The sequence below is a fragment of the Uranotaenia lowii genome, chromosome 2 (assembly GCF_029784155.1).
Source record: "Uranotaenia lowii strain MFRU-FL chromosome 2, ASM2978415v1, whole genome shotgun sequence".
NCBI lineage: Eukaryota > Metazoa > Arthropoda > Insecta > Diptera > Culicidae > Uranotaenia > Uranotaenia lowii.
In genome coordinates, this window is record NC_073692.1 from 245,516,812 (window position 1) to 245,543,053 (window position 26,242).

General features: G+C 38.0%; 1 protein-coding gene across 1 annotated transcript in view; it reads right to left on the reverse strand.

Annotated features, from left to right (window-relative positions):
• Positions 1-26,242, reverse strand: part of LOC129748177 (short neuropeptide F) — a 110,384-nt gene that overhangs the window by 56,852 nt on the left and 27,290 nt on the right. Inside the window, exon 2 of the mRNA XM_055742685.1 lies at positions 4,365-4,417. The gene's annotated coding sequence lies outside the window, so the exon portion shown is untranslated. The remainder of the gene's footprint in view (positions 1-4,364; positions 4,418-26,242) is intronic.

The window sequence follows — 26,242 nt, forward strand, 5'->3', positions numbered from 1 at the left end:
AAGATAAAAAAAATCATGGTACTATCAATTCAAATTTATTTTATGTTCCATCCACGCGTAATTTAGAAAACTCTTTGTTGCGTAAAAAAATGTGTATTATTATGGCACTTCACTCGGCCTTTGTATCAACTCCGAAAATCAAGAACTGTCATCAATGGCATCAACCTATCGTTAGCGCTGAACATGCTCACAGGTCAAGTCGTTTGCGAAATATGTCGCTCTTTGCAATCGTTTCGCTTGAGTCTGATGGGACGATAAAAGGTGTTTTAAATCGCAAATGTCTACGAGGGCGGAATTTGCCTGTGGAAGTGGATAGTAACCTACTTGTTAGAAATATTTCAGGTCTCATTTGGAAGTAAATCGTTCGAAGAGTGAAGCATAGCTATATTTTGTTATACAGCAGGCCTTCAATTTGAATGTCGCATCATATTTTGTTATATTTGTTGCAGGTTTGTTGCTGTTGATATTTGTTGCAGGTGTAATCTATGCATTGCATATACACGGGCGTTTGATGTTTTTTCGTATAGACAAAAAAAATTATATACAGTGTTTTGCATAAGAGCAACTATTTTTGCAGAACTCAGAAACCATTGAAGCGCGCAATAAGTGGTTATGATTAATAGACATAAAATTCGATTATCAAGTATATAAACTGAAATTTACAATTTGACATATTATTTGTAAATGATTGCAAATAGTATATTTTAAATTTTTGTTCAATAAAACATTGAAATTGATGAAGGTATTTTTGAAAAAAAATATTTGCAGAAAATTTAACAAATTTAACATATAGGTCACCTTTTTGCGTGCGAGATGCTGAATCTGCGCCGCGTTACCGCAAGAAAACCGAGAAAGTGGTTTCGGATATTTTAAGCTCAGCGTCACTCTGACTGCAGGAACGTACCTACCATTCCAATCCCAGATCAACGTTAAATGGCAAACTATCGCTACCAGATCTCTATATCTATCTATTTGTTCCCATTCTGGGTGTAAATTAAAATCATCACCCCCAGGGTGCCATCATCGAATAGCGAGTTCCCTTGCACTACTGTCGTCGTCGATTGGTGTGACTTTTGTTTGCCCGTGTGGTACAATTGTGTGCCACATTCGGTTGAAATCTTGTCAACACGTCTTATTTAAGTTTGCCAGCGCATCTCTTACATTACAGCATTACAGACACCTACCAGTTGAATGTCACAGTTCCGAACACGGGTTGGAAATCACAACGGTGTGTTTTAAGAGAAGGGCAGACGGTAAGTTTTTTTTTTTTAAGTTCAAAACGTTCGTTAGCAACGTTTGTTTCATCTCTGCACAACACAAATCCTATCATGTAAGAATCTGAAAACGTGGAAAACTCATCATAACTAATTCGTTGAAGAAAAAGGGATCTTTAAAGTAGAGATTGGATGACCCCAAAAACCTTACTACTTTCAAACTTATTTCATACTTCTGCAGTTAGGAGGGAAGTTTTGCTGTCATACTGCAAGCAAACAAGCGAAATAAACGTGGCTTTTCAAGCAGGTTTTTTTTCGGATTTGTCTCGCTTCCCGGGTTTAGTCAAAGTGTGCATGTGAATGTGTTGACAAGAGCGTGCTTTACATCTGTCATCTTCTGCTTGATGAAGTTGTCTCTTGTGCTGTAAATATTAATTAATGTTAAGAACTGCCTACACTGCTGATGCTGGCCAGCGTCGCCTCATACACGAAATGGAGCACATTCTCTTGGTTTGTTGCGAAACTTGCTTCTATTAAATATGCACCGACTGAATGAAGCACACCTTCGCTGTTGTGTGCGTCTCCAAAAGTTGAAATGTAAGAAATGCTCAATCATTTATTCATCATGCTAACAGGACCACGTTAGAAAGTGCCGTATGTCACACAGTTTTGATATGAAATTTTGGTACGTTCATAAAGCTATTTTGTAGCTTCACGAACAACAGGTGTTCAAATGTGAAGATCGATTATCTGTTCTCACATATACCTAATTTGAAGCGCAAAAACATTTATTGTTCACATTTCTGAACAAGGCCACCACAAATGTATAGCTACCGAAGTACGGGGTAAAAAGAAGCTAGTATTTTCGTAATATTACCGTCCAATCTCAGCGTTTGGATTTTGATGATCTATTGCAGGGATAATCAATGAATTTCTGTCATTGAAATAAAATTGATAAAAGAATATGTTCTAGTCGTAGTTTTTTCAAATATTGGGAAGTTATGGAAGTGTCAAATCGTATGAATTTAAACGAGACTTTTTAAATTTTTTGATAGTTTTCTAATACGTCCAAAGAAATTTTATTCTCAAATTGGCCCTCTGATTGCTCGCCCCTGATCTATTCTATGGACATAAACAGTTTAAGACGATATATACTATTTTTCTGAAAAATTCACAAAAGTTTAGTTCTATGATAATAAACAACTTTTTTTACACAAAAACTTCATCATTGAATTTTTTTTTCATAAATTTCATAACCACACGGTCTAAAGGTTTTAATGTCCAGGACTTTTCGATTGTAACTGCCAATAACACTGGAAAAAAAATCAAATCCTTATTTTGTCACTCGGAGTTAGAACACCGCGAGGGGGGGGGGGTATAAAAAAATAATGCGAAAACACATTAATTCGAATAAATTGCATAAAAACTTGTATGCAACAAAACCTATAAATCAAGTAATTTGGTCATACTATTCAATATAAACAAGAATAAAAAAGGTGAAATAATTTCCATATTCCACAATTTGTTTTTGGTTTTAAAATCTTTCGGATATATGATTTTTTCAAAATTTAAATAAAATACTTCAAACTTTATTTATTTCTCTCTTCGGTTTTTTTTGGAAATTTCAAAGGGGGGGAGAGGATGACAAAAGAAGAAATTTGATATTTGTTGCAGCCAAACAGTAATTGAAAATAATTGTTTGACTTTGGTTCTATGTCGCTTTTATTAAACTAATTCTGAAGGCTGGATTGGGGTTAAGAAATTTAAACTGGATTTTGTACATTTGATAATTTTGTAATTTTATGATTTTGTTAAACCTGATAAACTTTGATCGAAAACGCTCCAGCTCACTGATTGAAAATGTCGCTATTCATCTCACGATGGAACATTTCGGCAAAAAATATATTACCATTTTAAGTTGTTTGTATTATTAGTTTGCTAAATTAGTGTTTGAAGGAGTGAAAAAATTAGGCATTTTTTTCAATATGTAGTACGTAGAGTAAGGTGGGGTAAAAGTACGAGTCGGGTAAAAGTACGTTTTGAGATTATCCTAAACCGGGAACAGTAAAATTCAAAACTATGACGTGGATTGGTGAAGATTTGGACTGCCTACATCCAGACATAATTTTTATTCGTAGAAGTTGAAAATACTCCGAAAAATGAGGTAAAGTAGCTTTTATGCATAAATGATGTAATATTCAAAATAACGGCAAACAAGTTTAAGCAGTCGAAATTCTGGCTCTCGATGAAAGCTTTAATGTGTCTGTTTAGTTGTTTTCAACCACTTTCAAATGCCGAAGAAAGAATTTCATGAATATGCCTCTTTTTTTCACAATAAACTGTGAATCACAAGAAACCTAGAAGGGGCAAAAGTACGAACTGTAAATGGGGCAAAAGTACGAATGATATACAGGGTCCACTGAAGTCAATCTGAACAAAAAGTTCAAACTTTTTTTTAAAGTCCACTGAAAACATCAGCGCATATTTTTGTTTCTACAAAGACTTGCTCGTGCGAAAAATTGCACAAATACGATGAGAACTGAATTTCGTAAACCCGTTGAATAAGGAAAATTAGTGGATAACTCCAAATTCGCGCAGGTTTTTCGCCCATGTATAGGATTTGTATCAGAAGCTAACACAGAAGCCGCTGCTATAAGCAAAGATTGATACAAAATAATTTTCCTCTTGACTTCATGCAAAATTGTGGAATTTTGAATGGTCGTACTTTTACCCCACATCATTCGAACTTTTGCCCCAGGCAGAGGTGGGGTAAAAGTACGTTTTGATAACAGTTAGGCATTTTCACTACTGCTATCAAATGCGTCGATCGATTATCTTCGTAATTTTTTAGAAGAGAGATCAAAGTCTAAGGAATCGAATGCTGTTCTCGGTTTTTTTCGAAAAACAACTGCAAAATTTTCTAAAAATAGGATAGCACTAAGGTCGTACTTTTACCCCACCATACTCTACATAGGTAGTTTATAAACGCAAACTGAGATTTACATCTTATTCTTTCTTCTAAATGGTGGATAAAGCATAATTATATCAATAATACATGTTTTTTAAGCCAACTAGGATATTTTTTTTATCATGAATGAAATCATCAGTCAAGTTAAATCAGTGGTGAAATTGTCATTCAAAGGTACTTACAGTGATTGGATTTAGCTTTGTTTCAGATGGTTAAGATCCAAAGGCCATAAAACCTGAAAACGAAAAATGTCGGTTATTATTATATCCCAATAGAATTTTTCATCTGTAAAAGTCGATTTTAAAGATAAATTGAAAAGCAGTTATAACCTGGAGACAGTTATAAATTGACAGTAGTGATTCAACACCGACCTTTTTTTTTTTTAATTATACTAAATTCTAAATAAAAGGATTTTATAAAGCTTTAATCTGGAAGGTTTGTTTACTTAGTGGTAAAAATTTCGTCAGGATTGATTCAAGCGTTGAATAGTTATCCAGATTAGAACGCTAGAGAGGAGAAATAATTCTGCACAACTACGTTGAAAACCCATCATGGTCAGGAGGAATGATCACGCTTGTATTTGTTTAACCAATTTTGGTTCAAAAGCAACAATTTCCTACCTTAGTCCCATCATCATCCTCTTCTTCTTCTTCCATGCCGCCTCTGCTTTTCTTCTTCCATTCTGTTTCTACTCTTCTTCTTCTTCGAGCTCGCCAGGCCTTCTTCTTCTTCATTATCCTTTCGCTTTTGTTTTTCTTCTTGCTATACTGCTGCTTCTTCTTTTTCTATGTACTTCACTTTTTCTTCTGACCAGCACTAGTACTTACTTGTTCTTTTGTTTATACTACTTCTAGTTTGCAGCGACCTTGATGTCATCCGATGACCAACAACAGTTGAGCACCACTGGCAGCAGGTGAGACATCCAGCTTCAGCTTCCGGGAAGAGACGGCACCAGTTCTCGGACGGAACAACTTTCGGCTCCAGAAAAAGACCCCTATTCGGGGTCAAGGCACACTTGGATGCTGGTTGCCAGAGCTGCTGCTAGCCACAATCACAACACCAGATATTTCCAACGAGGATAATTTACGGTTGGGCTCCAACCCGCAAACCATGGTCGAGTAGATGTCGGCTCTCCGTTCCTAAAGAAGTTCACCGGGTTGTGCTGGACGATGTAATGCTCCAGTTTCTTCTGGATTTCTGCGCTTTTGCGTCGTGGTGGCACTTCCAACAGAACGGCTAACGATGCGGAAAGTTTTGAGCCAGCTCTGGGTAACTGCCTCGGTATTATTCTCCGGCAGGCAACAGCAGCACACACGCGGGAAAAGCAAATAAAAACGTGGTGTCGACTAGTAAAGTACGGTGCGAAAATGAAGAGTTGCCGATTTTCTTGTTTGTCTTTTTTCTGTCTTGTTTAAATTTCAGCTATAAACAGAGCTGGACGATGAGCTGGACGAGAGTCGGCACGAATTTCGGTTTTGAAGAAATGTATGGACTCGCTATCTTCTTTTGAGGAATTGATACCTTGACTCGTCCATTTTGTCCTAGTTTGTGGTAGAGGCAGGACCGGGTATTATAATCCGCGAATCGTGTGCTCTTATTAAAGGTAGAACTTATAATGTGAATTTTCTACCCTTTGGGTTTTTAGTAGAATTAATTTTGTCGTTTTCCCCCGTAGTATAGTGAAGCATTCGCCAATAAAGTGCTTCAGGATCATAGGAGTTTTCTTGAAAGTGCGATTCAGGAAATCCTTAGGTAAATTATTGCGGAAAGTTATTAGTGCGAAGCGTGTTCTAATTCTAATCCCAAAAGCAGATTCAGATCACACTTCCGGTACTGCGTATCACCGACTCGTGACAAAAAACGCCAACCGAAGCTCCCCCTACAACAACGGTGGTACGTTCAGGCGGAATAGCAACCGTTACCCCTGAGCGGCATACGCAAGACGGCTTCAGTTTTTGGCTCGACGACTACGATATTCATCGGGACGCCGACGGCATCGACCAGACCTCAACAACGACGTCGACATCCGGTGAAGCACGCTGGTGAATCCACTGGCGGTTGTAACCGTGCAGCTGCAGCGACAGCAGCACAGCAACGGAAGATTCGATGGGTAAAAAAACACCAGCCCCATGCATCTCTAAGTAAGTACTCACCTTTGAAACAATTATCCATGCGCATGTGATGTAGTTTGATTGGTCCATAGACAACCTGACAGCCTAGTTGTCAGCGTTGGTGCTTTACAATCCAATGACCTGAGTTTGAATTTTGGATCTAGACCAATCATTTTTTTTCTGCACTGAGTTGCTTTTTTTAAGACGGTTGTCGTTATTAACCGTCAAGTCCATGGTCGGCCAGCAAACTACTGAGCCGTTTTTTGATTAGAACACGCACTACTTTACCGGATTAGTAGGCTGCGGCCGTGAACGACGGGTGTGATTTTTTTTCGCTGCCAATTTTAACTCCTGGAGAAAAAATTAATTTTTTCTTGTCATTTGTGCTGAAAATTTGTTCAAATGTTAAAAATTCTCAATCTGTTTTCAAGAACGCCCGGAACGATTACCACGACGTTAACAGCAGACAGAGTGTCCTCTGCAACCAATGCAATCAGTATCAGCAATGCTTCGGGAAGTAACATCAACGCTTCGCAACAGGCCAGTTTATTATTAGCTGACTAAAAAGGGCTAGCTACAACTGCCCTCGAATTTCTGATCAAGCCACGGGGATTCTGGTGAGGATGTGCCTCATGCGGCCTTTTTTGGTTGGCTAGCAGAGCACAATTACGAAGAACCTCGGATCGACTTTGACGAGGGGGTGACACTAATCAAGAAATCCAAAATATCGTGTAGAGTGTACCCGAAGAGGTGGTCGGCCAACAGGAAATGCTACTGCGGGATGTCTTGGGGCTCGAAGATCGTACGTGGTGAACCGGGTGGAAATGGTGGTGCCGAACCTTCAATTTCGGAACTCGTTGAACTTTTACGGGTCCCAAATGTTGCTGAGCAATTGCTGTTGCTCGCAAGGTGGGTGTTGTTGGTCACTAGTCGTTTCTCAAACCCTTTCACACGTTGGTCAACCTCCGGTAAGTGCAAGAAGAGCGATTGTTGGCAACTGGCGGATTTGGCTGCAGGCTTGCCCATTCCTGTCTTTTAAATATTCCCGGAAATTATCCCTTTTAACATGTATCCTTTTCAAATGAAAAAGAGGTAAGATGTGAAAAGTGTTTTTTTTTCAAATGTTCAAATAGCTTGACTCTATTATGGAGTTCAGCGGGGGGTTGGACAGGACATCAAACGATCGGAAGACTGATATACAATGGATTGTGGGTTCAAGCCAGCCGGAGTATCTCTACAAATTTAGAATCATGAGAAGGTTGCTTAAGAACCTTTTCAGAATTCTTTATTTGTTTCGAACAGTTGGAAGGGAGTGAGATGAGTCAAACCTGTCGCAAGCCAGTGGTAACGGACCCCTTGGTTGTGCTGCAATTATTGTTGATGAGTTAAGCATGAACAATATTTGAATATGCGATCGAGACTTCCCGTACCGCCTTGGGTCGAAAGACCTATCAGCCACTGGTGGGTTTTCATACATACATACATACATAGAACACGCACTACTTTACCGCACCTGTTAATTGGGGGAGAATCTGCAGAGTAGGCCGCACCCAGGGTGCAGATTTAAAAATAGAAGCTAGCTAGCAAGAAGGAGTTGAATTCCGAATACAAGATTGTAATAAAAGTTGTATAATGGAAATTATTTTTTGAATACAAAACTTTTTTCGTTTTTACCGATGAAATTTAGTTTTAGTGGAAATTTCAGAGGAAGGGAATTCACATTTTATCGGGCGTATTTTTCTTTTGAGTTGGGTTGGCTCCGATGTTTCCAACCTCCGTTTCTTCCTCCAAAGCAATCTAGGATATCCCGGTCAGAAGAGGTTGACCTATGATAATTTTGCGTTATTTTCCAGAGTTTCTCTCTTAGCCAACCGAGCATTCATTTTTCTCAAATTCTGTTAAATTTTCCACCGAACATTCGGTTGGCATCGATCAACTGTTGAGGATCCCAGGGACAGTTGGGGGCTTAATTTTTTTTGGGTTAAAACTAAGGACTATACCCGCCCTGCGGATAGGTCTCATAGCCGGGCAAAGCAAAACAGGTGAAGGTCTCCCTCTGGGGAGTGGCGCATAAATCGGCCACTTACCCCTTTTAAAAAACTTCCCCAACCGAACCCCCTCCGGTTACAACCAGAGTCACCTAGCAAAAAAGGACAATTAACCGGTTAGGGTCATATAGACCGGGATAATTGATTTGGTTATAAAATCAAAACTACTAAATTCGGCGAGTGTGCTGCTTGCATTGGAAAACCCAAAAAATCGCCACCCTTGGATTCAACACATTCAACTCGCAGCTCCTGACTACTTTACGTTCTGCTGGATCCCTGGTCATTCTGGAATCCATGGAAACATCGAAGCGGACAGACTAGCAGCCTTAGGTCGCAACGAAACCCAGTATAAAGTTGGAATACCTAAATCAGATCTTTCACGTTGGGTGAAATCCAAAATATGGGACGCATGGCTAACGGAATGGAGATCGCAAAGAAATCTAAACCTGGCAAAAATAAAAGGCGAACCCAACAAATGGGATGATCGGGCAAATAGGAGCGAACAAATACTACTATCTAGACTGCGGGTGGGGTGCACTAGGTACACTCATCGACACTGTATTTTCGGAGAACCAGTAAGGATATGTGACTTATGCGGCATATATATGAACATTATAATTCGTCTCTATTTATCCCATTCATTTTACTTTACTGCGTTCGTTCCATCAACGTATGCTATGTGTTGTGCAACGATTACCAAATGAACTAATGCAACCAATGTTAAGAATTTTTTTGAAATCGATTGATTTTTTCCATTCGTTGCGTTGCGTATGTAGCGGATCCATTACGTATTAAGTTTTGATGACTGTTGATATATTGTTTAATCGGCTTTCAGTCGAAATGCTACTTTCGTTGCCTATACACCTTTTTGCTGGAATGTTGCCAGCATGCTGCTGGTCCATTTGTCATCATGGTATATTTTTTTTAGAGCTATGTAGAAAAGATCAAGTGTAGGACCTATTTATATTACTAACAGCTGTAAACGGCATAATGCTCTGAATTTTTTTTTGACTTTCTTTTCGTTGAAACTAGATTATCGCTGGCATGATGCAACGTTCGTACAATACTTTGGAATCAAAAAATTGTGTCTAAATTTATTGTTGGCATGAGATTGTGCAGTAGATATCTAATCAATGTAAATCATACTCAAGCACCACATGTGTTTCCATGATCCTGGCAAACATTTTTTCGTTAAAATATAGTCAAAAACAGTTGGGTTCAGCGTTTCGGCAGAGTTCCGAAATAGCAACACAAAAAAAGATACAGAATGCCACGTGATACCGTGCAGTACCACGTTGTTGTGGGGATGGGCCACGTTGCGATACAACAATGACGCTGTACAACACACGTCAATATTTAATCATCTCTACAGGGACGTTTAGCATGTTTTCTCGATGATTTATGGCGCAATAGGAAACACTGTTGATTTTATTAGCTTAATTTTTGTTTGTTCGCCTTCCTTAGTGCGATCCATTTTTTCGGGGAGCGTCCTTTTCACACTGCGTCCCGAGTGCAGCCAAGTGGCGGGCCAATTTGTATTTTCGAATTTAACGTACCGTTTTATCGGTGTCATTCTAAACATTGCCATGGGAGGAAAAACACACAAAAGTTCCCCAATGACACAGGTGGCGAAGTCCGATTTCACGGCGTGTACGCAATTTTTCTCTTGCTTCCGTTTCGCATTTTCGTGCGCTTCTATGAGAGTGGCCCGGCGGATGTGATACAGATTATTTCGCACTCCATTAAATTAACATTAGCTTCAGCCGGTAAGTCGACTACTAGCTAGCTGATACAGCTACACTAGTTATCAACAGGTATTCGAATTAGATTTGGCAAAAGGGCTAAACGTAACCCGCTTAGGATACGTTCTGCCTTCCCGATGATATGTGGGAAGATGTAATGGAATACCGAATGTCCAGTTCCGTTAGCTAGTCAATCCGAACCCGTCAATTGCAGTTACGCTTCGAAGCAGCAGATGCTGTTGTAGAATCAGTAAGAAAAAACCTTCAACTCGCGAAGCTCTAATCAATGTGGACTGGTAGTTAGCTAATCCTAGCCGTTCGGGTTGCATACAGTTAGGCCGTTTGATGCTAAATCTGACCGTGTTGGTCGTCGAATGCGTTTTGTCACGTTTCCCAATAATGTTTGGTGGAAATCCCACATAATCGCATAATGAGCTGGTCTTCTTTGTGGGTTAGAATAGCTGAACAGGAGCGTAACTTCTACAGCACACATAAATTCAAAATGCAATTGAAAATATAGAGGAATGCCGAGCTGGTTCTCTGACAAAAAAAAATCATTTCTACATTTTAACATTTTGAAGCACAAATGCACAAACTATGTTGCCTTTGAATCAAATGATGTCCATCAAATCATATGATAAAGGTGATCACTCTGTTTAAATAGTTTTTTTGTTGTTGTTCCCTTGACACACCGTGGGTAGTCGTTTCCCGAAATGTACTGTCCGGAACCGCATGCACTTACCGGTGGTTTCGGCGATATTCGGAGTACAAGTAAAATATATGGTGGAGAAACCCTATTCCCGTGAAATTTACCTATTTGGCTTACAAACGATATAATGAGTGAGTCTGCGGTTGCATCCTCCATTAGTTGCGTTCTTCCGGTGATTTACACTGGCTAACTCCTACTAGTTGCATTTGATAGCACGTGGCGTGCAGCATCCAAGTGTTACCGTTTGGGTGTGGGAGATAGAAAAGGTCAGAAAGGAAAACCCACCAAAACAGTTTGCGGCTAGACTTGCCGCACTTAGATGCAGTTGGTGGATTTTTGATTGTAGGATTTTTGTTCGGAACGACACTCGAAGTGTGAAGGAAAAATCCATTGTGATACATGCTGTTGAATTAAATCTGCATTTCGAAAAGAAAGAACTTCCGCTTTTTTCTCTCTGCAAACAGACACCGATAAGATGACGCAAGTGGTTGCTCAACTGCTTCAGGACACGTGCAGTCTTTGCAATCAGTGAACCATAACGTTGCGCAACATCATGAAGCCATGAAGCTTCACACGGGAAACTAAGTGAATCGGAACGAGGCAACTTTTTTTGTTAAACGACTGCGTGAAAATAGATGCAGCATTATTTGAAACTGAAAATGTCTTCTGTTTATCAGCCTCTGAGTAGCCGAGAAGCCAAATGATGGTGGCTCCAGAGAGTGGTCATGTTCGAATCGTTGTTAAACTTTGATCAACTTTGATTTGAAACTACGATACGCATTTTTTCAACCAAATCCCAAATAAAAGCTTCCAAATAGTCGCGATTGTTTTTATATTTTTTTTTCATTTTAGTTGAACACTTGAAAATTATGTCTAAATAAGTAGGGGAGAATAAGGATACTTGATTCCTTCGCTATATCTCGATACAGGAATGTCTTACAAATATCAAATGTTCTAGAAAAATGTACCAAATAGAACAAAACAACAATGCTGTTATCTTAAAAAAAATAAAAATATTTTTTTAGTTCTTGCACTTTGTTTGAAAAAATTTACAAAATGTGAATTGAAGATCTTTTTTTATCACTTCAAAATGTTTCTCACATGTTAAAATTATAAAAAAAAAACTTATTCCAAATATTCAATCGTTAGAGTATAAAATGAACTTCAATATGCCATATTTCCAAAGCAATAGTAAACTCTCAATTTTTTTTAAGAAGAAGTTTTCCAAAATGTATGTTACGGGTATAATTGATCCCTAGAGTCCAAAAAAAAAATATTTTTGAATGGATCGGGATCATTGGTCATTATTAAATTACTAATATATGTCAAAAAACTAATGTTTCAGTTACTAATGTTTCAGATACTTTCAGAAAAAGGCGGAACATTTCACGAAGAAAAAGCGGGACACAGCCGTAAAAAGCAGGACCTTTAAGAAAATGTTTGAAAAAGATTAATTGTGTAATCAAACTTATAATTTTATCATCAGCCAAGTTGTTCATAGAAAGTACACAAAGGTTTTTTTAAACGCAGATTGATTTTAGCCTATTTTTCTAAATGACTCCTATTTACACGGTTGTTTGCCATATGCACTGTTATTTTCCACGATTTTCGCGAATCACGTTATTTGAGAGAAAATAGTTCGAGTCGTACATGAAAACGGCGGATATGATATCGTGAAAAAAATCTTTGTGTAATTTGTTTAAAAATATGTTTGTTTGGTAATTTGTTAAAAAATTTGAAAACTCAAGAAAGCTTCCATCATCTTTCATCTTTATATACTTTGGACAATTGAGTCGAAAAAGGGTGTGTATAATATAACGCAATTTAACTAAGATTCCGGCACAAAAAATAATCTGTTTAATTCTATAATCTATAATTATTTTGAGGCAATTTAAACAATATTTTCTTCATACATTGGTTGAACTTGCTCCAAGAACACTTAACTGAATCAGAGTCTTACTGTAATGCTAGAGCTTAAGAGTTATTCAGTATTGCCTTAAAAAAATATGAAAAATGCTGCTTTTTTAAAGTAAAACCAAGCAACATTTCAGGTTTTATACAGGCTTCAAGACCAAGTTAAATTTTCATTAGTGGCCTGAAGATTCTTATAAATCGTTCAGTGTTCCTTGAGAAAGATGTATTTGAAAGATTTTATGTTCATCACAGAATTAAAAATGAGACTAAAGTTTGCTTTTTCCATTGTTAGTCAGTTGACTTTGTAAATTTTTTCCAAGAAAAAAAGCGGGACATTCAACAAAAAAGCGGGACATTCAACAAAAAAGCGGGACATGTTCCGCTTTTGCGGGACGGATGGCAACCCTAGTTTATCTAGGAGTTATCTGTTAAAAAAAACTAAAAATACTGTTTTTATCTAAACACTAGAAAATTTCGCCTTAAAGTATGCAATGAAAATAGGGTGGTAAACGAACTTTTAGAATTCACTTTATCTGATACTTACAAACTGTGAAATTAAAACTAAAATGGCGAAAAATAGTCAACAGACTTTTTATCTTCGAATTTTATAAAGGTTCAAGTTTCCTTTAGTAAAGGTTCGAGTCTCTTGTAACTTTAAAAATATCACAACTTTTTTAGTTTCACAAAAATGTTTCTTGTTCATCTACGAGTTCAAGTATCGTTCTAACTTTTGGAGCATATAAACTTCAAACTATACGCTGTCAGAAAATGCAAAAGACGTCAAGTTGCTAAATTTCCGCAAAAAGAAATGATGAAAATAAGAAAAGGATATCAAATATCCCCATTCTTCCGAAAGTATTTTACTTTTTTCCTTTCAAGAAATTTTATGTCCCCAACCTACGATGGAAAGAGTTAAAGGTTGCCCCAAAATATTTAACATTCCAAAATAAATTAAACAACTAACTAGCTGCCTCGTTTATCTGCGCCCTTAACAGGGATGAAAGAATAATGTGACATTTTTAATGGTGCTCTGGCATGTTGAATAGATTACTCAAATTATAAAATTGACGCTTTTATATGACGGTATTTGAAATTATATATTTTCTAATGTCGTAAAAGTTAAGTAGATTTTTTTTTATTTTTTCATAGTAGTAGCTTTTTAATAGCAACTTTGTATATAAAATGTTGTTTGAGAATAATTGTCCAAGTGGCTCCAGAGAGTTAATAAAACGTAACGTAATAGTGAACCGCAAATGCATTCGCTGTCTAGGACAAACAAATTGTGTGTAAATGTAATACATAATAATTATCATGAGCGCTTTTCCATTGTCAGCAATTATCTGAAATGACAGACATATCATTCACTTTCTGGGATTCACTTTCATTTCTGTGTTTGTTGCCTTAAAAGATTTTTTTTCTATTTATTGAAGAATATTTGGAAGCTAAGATTCATTTAATCAAAAATTAAAGGAAATAAAGGGTTTGATTTCATAACATAGAATTTGAATGAGTTTTGATTATCTTTTAAAAGGAATCAAAACGGGATACGATTGATCACTTTTTTCAATAGTTTTCGATTATTTTTTAGGTTAAGGGGAATGTGGCATGTTTCATATTATTAAAACCAGTACTGGACTCCTTTGAACGTAAAACATGGTTGCAGGAATTTATTATACTACTTTGAATTTGATTTAAAGATAAAAAGGAGATTGCATGATAAAGTAAGAGTATTTCTTGAAATCAACGATAATTTTTTTTTTATATATTTACATTAAATATCATATTCACACCTTCATTTCCTACATAGAAAGTTTTTTGATCAAATGAATAGTTTTAAAAATACACACGTTTATAACTGCCCGGATTCTAAATTATCATAGCCTTATTAATTTAAAATTAAATAAATCGACATTATAAGGGTATGTTAAAGTGAAGAGAAAATAATGCTTCGTAAAAGAACTTTCCAAGTTGCTTTAATGAATTTAAAAAAAAATCAACTCCCAGGTTCATTCAAAAAAGTAACCGTTGAATGCCCAAAATTTAAATTTGAGTCTCACTAAAATTGTTCCCCAAGCCAATCCCCGAGTCAATCGACTTTTCAGAGATTGGATCATTTTTCTCCACAACTATGAAAAAATCCCTGCACCGAGCAAATTGATGGCGAAGATTTAATCAAATATTCATCACTACCTTGTGCCACTGAAGTCGCATTCAGATATATCCGTCGAATATTCGTCTCCATCCTTCGATGAATGAATAATTAGAGGGTTACCGTCACCTTTCCAGGGTTTTACCCAGCAGTTAGTGCGGTTTCCGATGACATGTGATCCAAACTTTTACTCATCAATATCATCGCCATATTGATAAGGAATTTCATTCAGAATTTTACACCGTTTTAGATATGCAATAAATTTCACAGCTTATACCTAATGCAGGTGATGGCAATGCGCAGAATTTAAACGCAATCTTGGAATTCAAGGCAGCAACTTCTCTTTTTTTTATTTAAATAAAGCATGAGCTATCACTGGATAATAAACCTTATCATTCACACCAACGAACGGCGGAGCAGATTTAGATTGAATTTCAATGCTCTGCAGAAGTACACCTGATGATGTTTTATTTAGCGATTAAATTATTCAAATAATTAAATTGTTCCACCCTCCACTTTGGCCTCTCCAGAAGCCGAGGTAGGAAAAAGTTGGACGTATGATTTTACCACTTACAGCTGACCATTTCAAGTTTCGGATTCTGTGTGGGAAGTCTCAGCATCTTACCGGGGCGAAAAAAGCGTGCTTATTCTGGCTTCTCTGGAGAAGGGATCTCAAACGGGGATAAACAATCGTGCACAGAACGTGTAAATTAAAGGAGATGAAATTAGTTGAGAGTTTTAGAATTGATTTTCTCTAACAAAATTTTGACAGTTCATCATTCTATGCATTGAGATGCGGAGTTATTCCAGTGCGGTTGAGGATACTCGTATGACTTATCTCTGTAATAATATTCGAGACTTTCCCTTATGCTTAGCTTCAGAAAGGAGTGGGAGAAAATCTAGTATGAATGTTTAATTCATACACAGCTGGTACATGTTTTCGTGAGAAAATTCGCTAAACATTTTGCATACAAAATCCGAAGCCTAATCTGTTTGTTCTACCTCCTCGCGAGGAAATTCATTTGCATTTAGACGACAATTAGTTTAGTTGCATCCTCATACAAGTATCAAAAGCAACAGGTGAGTCTTTCCTTGTGTTACCTTTTTTATAGCCCGAAAATATATTCCAAAGATAATTTTTCCTAGATAACGTTCTTTTTTAAATAAAATGAAAAATTTTGAGTCAATTTACATATTTGGCAAGTTTGATTGGGACTTCTTCCGAAGAAATCCTGGCGATCTGAAATATTTACTATTAGATTTGTTCAATTTCAACGCCAAAATATGAAGAAAGTTGGACATTCACTTCGATGTTTGTTTATCCATAATGAAACTTGTATTGAATTATGATATTGCTAATTTGGCAAATTTATGGCGTTTTAAAACTTTTTTGATTCAAAAAGTTTGCTACTGAGCATGCTTGGAAAAGTAGTAATTTTTAGCAGTTTTGTCGAGCAATTGCTTCAGATTTGAACTTTATTCATACTGAACTTGCTTGCTCTAAAAGTTAAAGCTTCTTACTGAGTAAACAGCGGTCACTTTATTTATAACAACCAAAGCAATTGCTTGAAGGGGGGAGTAGGGCCTAGGGGCAAAAAAAACACCATTTTTACGAATTTTTTTTAGAGCTATCGTTCAAACTAATGTATTCAAATTTTTTGCATTATACAAAGCATTGTTAAAAGAAAATTTAGTAATTTTTTCGTAGAAAAATATTGAAAAATGAGCCGGTGGCGGGGCACTTTCGAGGATGCCTTATAGAAAACAGGATTTGCGGTGGACACTGTATCTCAGCACAGAATCATCAGAAGTCAAAAAATCAGAGCAAATTATTTTTAATAGATGTTTTTCTGGACCCCAACGATTTTATTTAACTTAAAAAAAATTTCAATGAAATTTTTGTGCAATCTATGATTTATCACGAAAAAATCCGCCATTTTGTATCTGTAAAATCTCCCCATAGTAAAAAAAAGAAAAAAGGAAAACGTTGGGGTTTGGTATTTTATATGTAGAAAATATGTTCCAAATTTGAAAAGAATCGGTGAAGTAGTTTTCAAATGACGATGTCCACGGACTTTAAAAATGTGCTTTCGAGAAAAACGCGTTTGAAGTTTCTGCTCTAGAATTCTTGCAGTAGAAGAGGAGATAAAGGCCTATAATTACTACAGTTTTGCTTCGATTGACTTGAAAATTTGACACAACATTCTTGAAATGTTTTACAAAAAGAAAATAAAAAAATCGATTTTTTTTAAAGCGTTAGGCCCTACTCCCTCCCTTAAGCGAGCGACTGCTTGATTTAGCTTAGTAAAAGCAATTGCTGGGTTTTTCTCATACCACCTATTAGATCCTATTAAGTTATTACACACAAAACTTTCGGGGCTCCACTTAGTAAGGATTCGCTGTTACTTTCCGTTAGCAAAAATATGACGTGATTCAGTCCGGTTCCGGAAATTCGATGTTAGTTGTGATTATGAGTCAAGTACTTACAAATATAGTAGAGGAAAAAGAGGAGAAGAAATTAAGAAAATGTGACTTGAAGATATTTTTTTTATCACTTTGAAATATTTCCCACATGAATTCCCAGAAAAATTATAAAACTGCGCCTTTAAGTATGCAATCACTATAATGTCGAAGACAAACTTTCAAAATTCTCTCTGCCTGACACTTTCAAACTGTGAAATGAGGATTTTGCTTTATTTTTGCCAAGGGCCAAAGGCTCCTTTAACTTAAAAAATATCACAAAAATTCTTAAAGTTCATCTATGGGTTCATGTATTGTTCTAACTTTTGGAGCATTTAAACTTAAAATTATATACTGCCAGAAAATGCAAAAGACGTCAAGTTACTCAATTTTTCCGAAAAGATATGATGAAAATAAGAAAAGGGGATCAAGTATCCCTATCATCCTCTACAGATTGTTTATTGTGCCCAGTCCGATAAAAAAGCTTCAACCAGTTTTCACCTTATTCAAACTTGCAAGACAGAAATGCAAATTTCTTAAGATAGGAGTATTGCTTAACGTGGATCTTTATATAATTTCTTCTAACCTTGAAACAAAGACTTAATGAAATATTCAAACTTTAAAAATGCCAATTCATTTTATTTTTTTTACAGAAATTTCCATCCTATTGGATGATTCATCCCAAAATTCATTTTATGGTGAATTCATCTTATTTTTATATGAACTGAGCTGTGAAAAATGTATTGTGAAAAGAAAACATCTCAAGCACTTAAAAACAAAAAGCGGATTAAAGGGTGTTTAAAATAGTTTAATATGGTTTAACAACTTTTATTGAAAAACCGCAGCACTGACACTATTCGAAAGTATCATTTTCACATAGAGCGCATATTGGAGTAAGAATAATACTCAATGTCTCCTTAACTCGACAAATGACAATCATAAGGTTGCCAGATTGCCCGGTTTTATCCGGGTTTGCCAGAATTTTCAATACAAAATTCGGGAACAGTTCGGCCCGGCCCGGTTGCCCGGATTTTATTGAAAAATGCCCGGATTGTGCCTGGAATAATTCACATTACTTTGCAAATCAAACAAAAAAAAACAAATTGTGTTGTACTTTTTTTTATTTGTGCTTCCATTACGAATTTTTTTTAGCAAGTTTTATCAAAATAATCATGAAAAGTTATTTGGAAGCCCCAAAATACGATATAAAATCTGTAGATGAGTTATGATGAGATGTTTTTTTTCAATTTTGTTTCTTGATTTTTGTTGAAATATTTATGGGTTTTGACAAAATTTACCCGGTTGTTGCCCGGAGTTTTGGTCGGCAATTTTGAAATCAAATGCCTGGATTTTGCCGGGTTCTTATATAAAATTTCCCGTAAATCTATTACATCCATCAGTTTGAAACAAATAATATGAAAGTTAGCGGTCTTCAAAAAGCGGAACCAAAAAAAGCGGAACCTTGTTAATTCGCTATCTCGATCAGAATTTGGCGACGATATAAACGCTAACAAAAAGCGGACTAACTAGCGATCAGCGGATTAGCGCTTTTGTGCCGAACACTGGCAATTAGGATTTATTTTCAAGCTGTCGAAATATTTTAATGATCCTCACTGCATGAAAGCACTGTATTGTTCACGCGTACGACTTATCCGGAGAAGTTCAGTGTTGGTATGGTTGCCGTATCAAGATTTTCGGAATCTAAGAATTGAACGTGTTATGCGAAAATGTGTTTATAGAGCACTTAGACGTTTACAATTGAGAGAACTGCATGAAATGACACCGTATCCCGATCGCTGCCAGTTATTGCAACTAGAAACACTTTCTCATCGTCGAAGTTTTCAACAGGCTACATTTGTAGATAAAATTTTGAATGGTGGAGTCGATTCAGCTGCCTTCAATATGCACAAATCGAAGAGCTTCGAGAATTAACACCATAACTAGACTGAGTCGATTTGGGGTCATTTTTGAATTTCCATACCCTGGGGTCTAAAAGGCTTCGTTTTGGTTCAAAACTCGTTCACTCGTTTTTTGCAAAATATTGAGGTAACGTTTTCATGAGTAAATTTTTAGGAACTTTTAGGTTTGTATGGGAAAATTGAATATTTTGTAGTTTTGATATTTGATTTTTCAGTACAAATAATTCAATTTTCCCGTAAGTCCCGCGCGTGTGCCGTGACAGGCGCGAGTCTAGGATAAGCTGCTCTCGATCTGGCACACGACGGGCAAGGTGGCAAACTTCGAACCCTGAAGATAAGAGGTCGGGCTTCAAGTCGTTAGAGGAGAGGTCAGGCCTCAAACCTTCAGGCGGAGAGGTTTGTGTGGTCAACCCCGAGTCTTTATGATAAGAGGTCGAGTCCCGAGTCGTAAGAGGAGGGATCAGGCCCCTTACCAACAAGAGGAGGGGTACAAGTGGTCACCTCGAGTCATTACGAGGAGAGGTCAGATTTCAAGTCGTTAGAGGAGAGATCGGGCCTTGAATCGTGCAGAGGAGAGGTAAACCTCGAGTCGATGCGAGGAGGGGTCGGATCTCAAGTCGTTAGAGGAGAGATCAGGCCTCAAGTCGCGAAGAGGAGAGGTTTGTGTGGGAATCTCGAGTCATTGCGAGGAGATGTCGGTTCTCAAGTCGTTAGAGGAGAGTTCAGGCGTCGAGTCGTAGGGATGAGAGGTTTTGCTGAAAGTGGTCTCGTTAATGAGTATTGCCTTTGAGCGCATTAGCGCGAATAGACCTCCCACTATTGAAGCATAGTGTACTAAACAGTTCGAGGTGGGAACCAGGTCTGCGGCCCCAGGTGGAGTTTAGGGAGTAGGGGGTATACACGGAGTATATCATGAGTCTTTCCATTGTACCCATGGACCCAGAGTAGCAAACTGGGGGGACGCGGTGGCTCGCCGTGCCTTGGAATACAATCCGTAAACCGGGATTTACCACCTGTGGTTACCAACAAAAAAAAAAATAGAAAACACAAAAAAAGTCAATTTTAGTAAAATTCGGGTTCAGTTTTCTAACCGCGAAGAAGCAAACGATGTTGTTCACAACGAGAAGCTGACAAGTCTTTATCGCGTCTATGTTCCTGCAAATAAAGTCGAAATTGACGGTGTGATAAAACAAGCCGACTTAGACTTTGAATCCCTGGTACTAAATGGAAAGGGAGTATTCAAAGATTCTCGAATATCAGCAGTTCAAATCCTAGAGTGCCAACAACTTCTAGAATCCAAAATTCAAGAAGGAAAAAAACATTTTATCCCATCGCATTCCATTCGCGTGACATTTTCTGGCAATATATTACCAGACTATGTAGAGTTCGAGAAAATTTTGATCCCCGTTCGATTCTTTACCCCAAAATTGATGATTTGTAAACGATGTCAGCGCTACGGACATACATCGCAATTTTGTGCCAACAAATTGAAATGCCGGTGTGGTGAGGAACATGACCCCTCAACCTGCACAGTAAACGTTTGCTTTTATTGCAAAGGAGTTCACATTGGAATGCGCGACTGCCCTGAGTACAAAAAGAGAGCTCTACAAGCAAAATTGAAGCTAGCCCAGAAATCGAAGATCAGCTACGCCGATATGGTACGAAAATCTTTGGCTGGAGCTGAGGACTCGAACCCATTTAGTGTGCTGAGCGAATTCGTAGACAGCGACGAAGATATGCCCGATCATGACTGCAGTGGAGGAGCAACGCGCAAGAAGAAACCCAAACCACGTAAGCGATCCATATCGATATCTCACCAACCAACTACCAGCACAACAAAGAGATCGAGAGAAGGAAAACATTGGCCAGAATTGCATCCCTGCTGAAATGCTGAAAGCCGACCCTGCCCTATCAGCACAAATGTTGCACCGTCTTTTCGCTGACATCTGGGATACTGCAACATTCCCGGCCGACTGGATGCAGGGTATCCTCGTAAATGTCCCGAAGAAAGGAGACCTGACAGAGTGCGGTAACTGGCGAGGCATAACGTTGATCTGTACAACCCTCAAAGTACTCTGCAAAGTGATTCTGAACAGGATCCAGGAGAAAATAGACGCTACACTCCGACGGCAACAAGCTGGATTCCGATCTCGACGATCATGTGTGGACCACATCACAACGCTACGAATCATACTGGAACAAATCAACGAATTCCAGGACTCTCTTCTGCTGGTGTTCGTTGATTTCGAAAAAGCATTCGACCGACTTAACCATGAAAACATCTGGGCGGCTCTAAGGCGACGAGGGGTCCCAGAAAAACTAGTCCATCTCATCGAAGCACAGTATGAGGCATTTTCGTGCAAGGTCTTGCACGACGGTGTCTTGTCCGAACCAATCCCGGTAACCGCTGGAGTGAGACAAGGATGTATTCTATCACCGCTACTTTTTCTAATCGTAATGGATGAGATTCTGATTGGATCGATTGACTGTGCACCGAACCGAGGATTGCCGTGGAATCCTTCAACAATGGAGCAACTGAACGACCTTGACCTGGCTGACGATATTGTTTTGCTCGCCCAAACACAACCAGATATGCAGAGCAAACTCGACGACCTCACCGAAAGTTCCAAGGCAGCAGGTCTCAAAGTCCATGTCGGAAAGACCAAGTCGATGGAGATCAACACAGGAGATCCCTCCAGTTTCATGGTAGCTGGGCAACAAGTTGAGAAAGTGGAGTGCTTCCAGTATCTTGGTAGCCAGATTACGCCTGATGGTGGTACCAGAAAAGACATCGAAACACGGATCAGAAAGGCCCGATTTGCGTTTGCGAGTCTCCGAAACATCTGGCGGTCACGCCAGATCTCTCTACGAACAAAAATCCGAATCTTCAACTCAAACGTCAAATCCGTATTGCTGTACGGGTGCGAAACTTGGTGCACATATGCGGTAACGACGCGAAAACTGCAAGTATTTGTAAACCGCTGCCTGCGGAGTATCACCCGCGCTTGGTGGCCTGGCAACTGGATCTCGAATGAGGAACTACATCGCCGGTGTCATCAAAAGGCGCTAGAAATCGAGATTCGGGAACGTAAGTGGAGATGGATTGGGCACACGCTGCGAAGAGATGAAAACGAGATTTGCAGAGAGGCGCTAGATTGGAATCCAGAAGGTCATCGAAGAAGAGGCAGACCCAGAAATTCGTGGCGGCGAAGCCTAGCCGCTGAAATCCGAACTGTCGACGAGAATCTTGACTGGGACCAGGTGAAGACGCTGGCTCCGGATCGTCAACAGTGGAGGTCTTTTACCACGGCCCTATGCACCGGAGGATCGGCGCGGGATCATTAAGTAAGTAAGCACCCAAATCGACACCCGTGGATAGACCAGCAAGCCGCCCAAATCAAAATGAGTTCATCCGATCCACCTCTCACGTTGCAACGCCACCCAAGACAGGAGGGAGTACTGCGACCGACTTGATATCTTTTGCCATCCTATTGTTTGATTTGAGCCCAGCTTGGACGACAAAGCTGATAAACCTGAAGCCCATCTTGAACAACATCATCATTCTGCTGATCAATATTTGGCCCGCTCTTGGAAATGTGCTGGCAGCAGAATAGTAAATAGAACGGTTCATTTATGAAGTTTTGGTTATTTTTACCTAAATATTTATGTTGATGTGATTTAAGTTAGAATCCCGGCACTGATATGGTTTATAGACCGAGTGTGCCTTGTGTGTTTGTTTATATCAAATAAAAAAAAAAATTTTAACGTTCAAGAATTGGGGCGTTGGCGTTCAAATCGATTACCGTTATTGTTCCCCAATTTGCGACCTTTTTTTAGTTTAGTTTTAAGTGATTTACAATTTACTCGCCAGTAAACGGTACATGTCGACTTAGAAAAGCCGCAACTTCAGTTTGAGTGTTAAGTATCTGCTAAGTAAATAATATTTGATACGTTATACAACGATTTGTACTGCAAAATCTATACATTCCATCCACAGTTTTTACTGAAATCACATAAAATTGTTTCCCATGGTTCCCACCGAGCTTTCCATTGCATACAATAAGTAACAATCTACCGACAATAGACCTATCAAGCGTCTGTTAACACGTGGAAGCATTTCAAGAATTTTCTTTTTCCGAAACATTGAAAAGAAAACGGCAAAATAGAGCCACGCTTTCCATAAACTACCGGTCGCCACTCAACAAAATTCATGCTCCTTTGGCACCGGTTCGGGATCTAAAGTTCGCTTCCGGTTAGACGGTATTGCTACCATTGCAGGGCGGCCGTGTGCATGTTCATAGCTCTCGCTGGTGTATGAGACATGAATCGTCCCAGCATTCCACAGATGGGAGGCTTAGATCCCGCTGTTTCATCCGGTCGGTAGGTACGCACGCAGAGAGATCAAACTACACAATCCACTAACAATTCGGTTCAGCCGTCGGTTACGTTTCTTCCACCTTCACAGGGTAATGTTGATTAGCTATGTCTGTGATAATGACTTGGTAGAATTACGGAAAAAAATCACTTCTTGAAAAAAACAATAAATTTCAAAGAATTTCTCAAAGGGAACATGAAGCTGAACAGGCCCGAAAAAAGTACCCCTACCCTAGCACTAGAACGCGTATAACTTTCCGAAACGGGTTCACGTTAGTGAGCCGAAAAATTTGAAAAATGGCTTCATGATGGAATAATAATGGGTAGGTACATATATGGCGGTTGGTATTTGTGGAATCTGAGCACTGGTTGAGTTGAATCAGAGCATCTTATGGAGCACTTCTATTGAGTCTTGAATTTCTATTGAGCTGCAACACTTCGCCAGGTATAGAGTAACAACATAAAGTAGCTACAAATATTGGAATTTCATGAGTTCAACAGTAAATTAGGTAGGTACCTATGTATATAGTTTCATGTTTCATGCTTTTAGGAGAGCTCTTCAACGAATTTATGCTGCCCACCGAATAAATGAAGTAAGTGGTAGAATTTGTTCTCCTGGATATATGTACATTGTTATAGAGAAGTTTAGAAAGATCAGTTTAAGAGATGCGAAGAGGTCTTTTTTTATATTCAAAAACTTATTTTGACTTTCAACAATTGCTTGCTAAACAGTTCTCATTTAATTGAAGTGGGGCAAATGTATACATAAGTGAAATACCACATTTTAAAGTTTTATTCAAATACTTCAAACTTAGCCAAAAACTACTTGTCTCCACGCACCCGTTCTCGAGTACGGGTGGCATAAATTTGTTAAGTACTTAGTTTTGAATGAGAAAATAGAGACTTATTGACAACATCAAAATTACGTTCATGTTACTTCAAAACTAACAATAGTTAAGAATAAAAAACAAATTTTAAGTATGTTTTAAACTAAAAGTGTTAATAGTTTTATCACCGCTGGTTTATAATTTTAATTTAATGATTAATGGCATTTCGGTGAAGTATACATTCTAATAGGAAGAATTTCAAATGAAAGTAATGTAAATTATTGACGGATAGATTAGATTAGGAAGCATGAAAGGTGTTGAAAATGAGCCAAGAGCGTGATTTGAGAAAACTTCTTGCTGCACAAGACCATTTGTCCCGCACTGTATCATTATCTAGAAGAAGCAAAGTCGATAGGCTGACTTTGCATTGATCTATACAATGATACTATATAAAGGTCAATAAAGCTTTGAAACTATTGATCGACAAAAATATTGGAAATAAAGAGAAAAAATCAATTCATTTATTCAAATTTATAACTGATAAACCAGGAAAAAAAAATAGCTGTAGAAATCTTAATGTTTTAACTTACATTTGCGTTTTTCCTTTTGCATAATCCAGCAGTTAACATTTCTTAATTTTTTTGATAAAAGCTTGATTGATTTTCAATGTTAAACGTAAAATCAAGTTGATCGCTTTTCAAATGTGCAATTGACTTCAAGCCCACGGCATTTCCTTTTGCCGAAAATTTCAAATGAAGCAGGTGTTTCGAGATAAGCAAAAAGCAAGAAAAACAATGAGCATGAACCCTTTACAAGGCAGGAAATATGGTCGTATTCTGCTTTTGTTTGATCTTCATTCATTCCGACTTCAGCAGCCAGCAGAGGAAAATCTTACTGTGCTTGTTGATTCACACATGGGGTGAAAGAAGTCGGTTTATGGGAAAGAAAGTCGGAGGATAAGTGTAGGTAGGTACTAAAACGTAAGGAGCAGGAAAATTGAAAGAAGATTATTTGCGATTCACTGTATTCTCGATTATTACATTTGTCGTAATTTGATCCACCATTCCACCTTAGATTGTTGACTCGACTTCTTGTCACACTGTGACAGGGAAAAGGATGTTAAACGGTTCTTTAGCAGTCAGACACAGGCACAGCATTCCTGCATGCTGGAAATAGGCACAGATAGATAGGGGTTTGATTGTTCAAACCAGCCATGATGGTATGGACAGCAAAATAAATAAAAACACTTTCCACTGTTGCTAGTCCTACAAGTGCACAAGTGTTGAGGAACAGAAAAGACGTTCATTGAAGACTGTTTGATAGCAACCTTTCATTATTGGCTGTGATTTCGCCCTTTGGGTACACAGAACGATCGATAGTTTTTGTTGAATTTAGGAAATACGGGCAGGTGAGCCAAACGAATGCTGTAACCTATTTTGTACTCAACTGCTGTCCTCAAATTAACAGGAAACACCTTTCGTTTAGGGTATTTAGTGAAGCTAAGGACAGTTCACGAAAGAAAAAGGACACTTCTTATTTAATGTTATTAAGTAATTATACTGACTAAATAGAATTGTGAGTCGATTTGGGGTCATTTTTGAATTTCCCAAACCCTGGGGTCTTAAAAGCTTCGTTTTGTTCCAAAACTCATCCATAATTTTTTGCAGAATTTTTAAGTAACGTTTACATGAGTAAATTTGAACTTTTATGTTTGTATGGGAAAATTGAATATTTTGTACTGAAAAATCAACATCATTTTTGTTTCTCCTGTGGAGCCGAGCCTGCTAATGGATTTTGTGCCAATTTA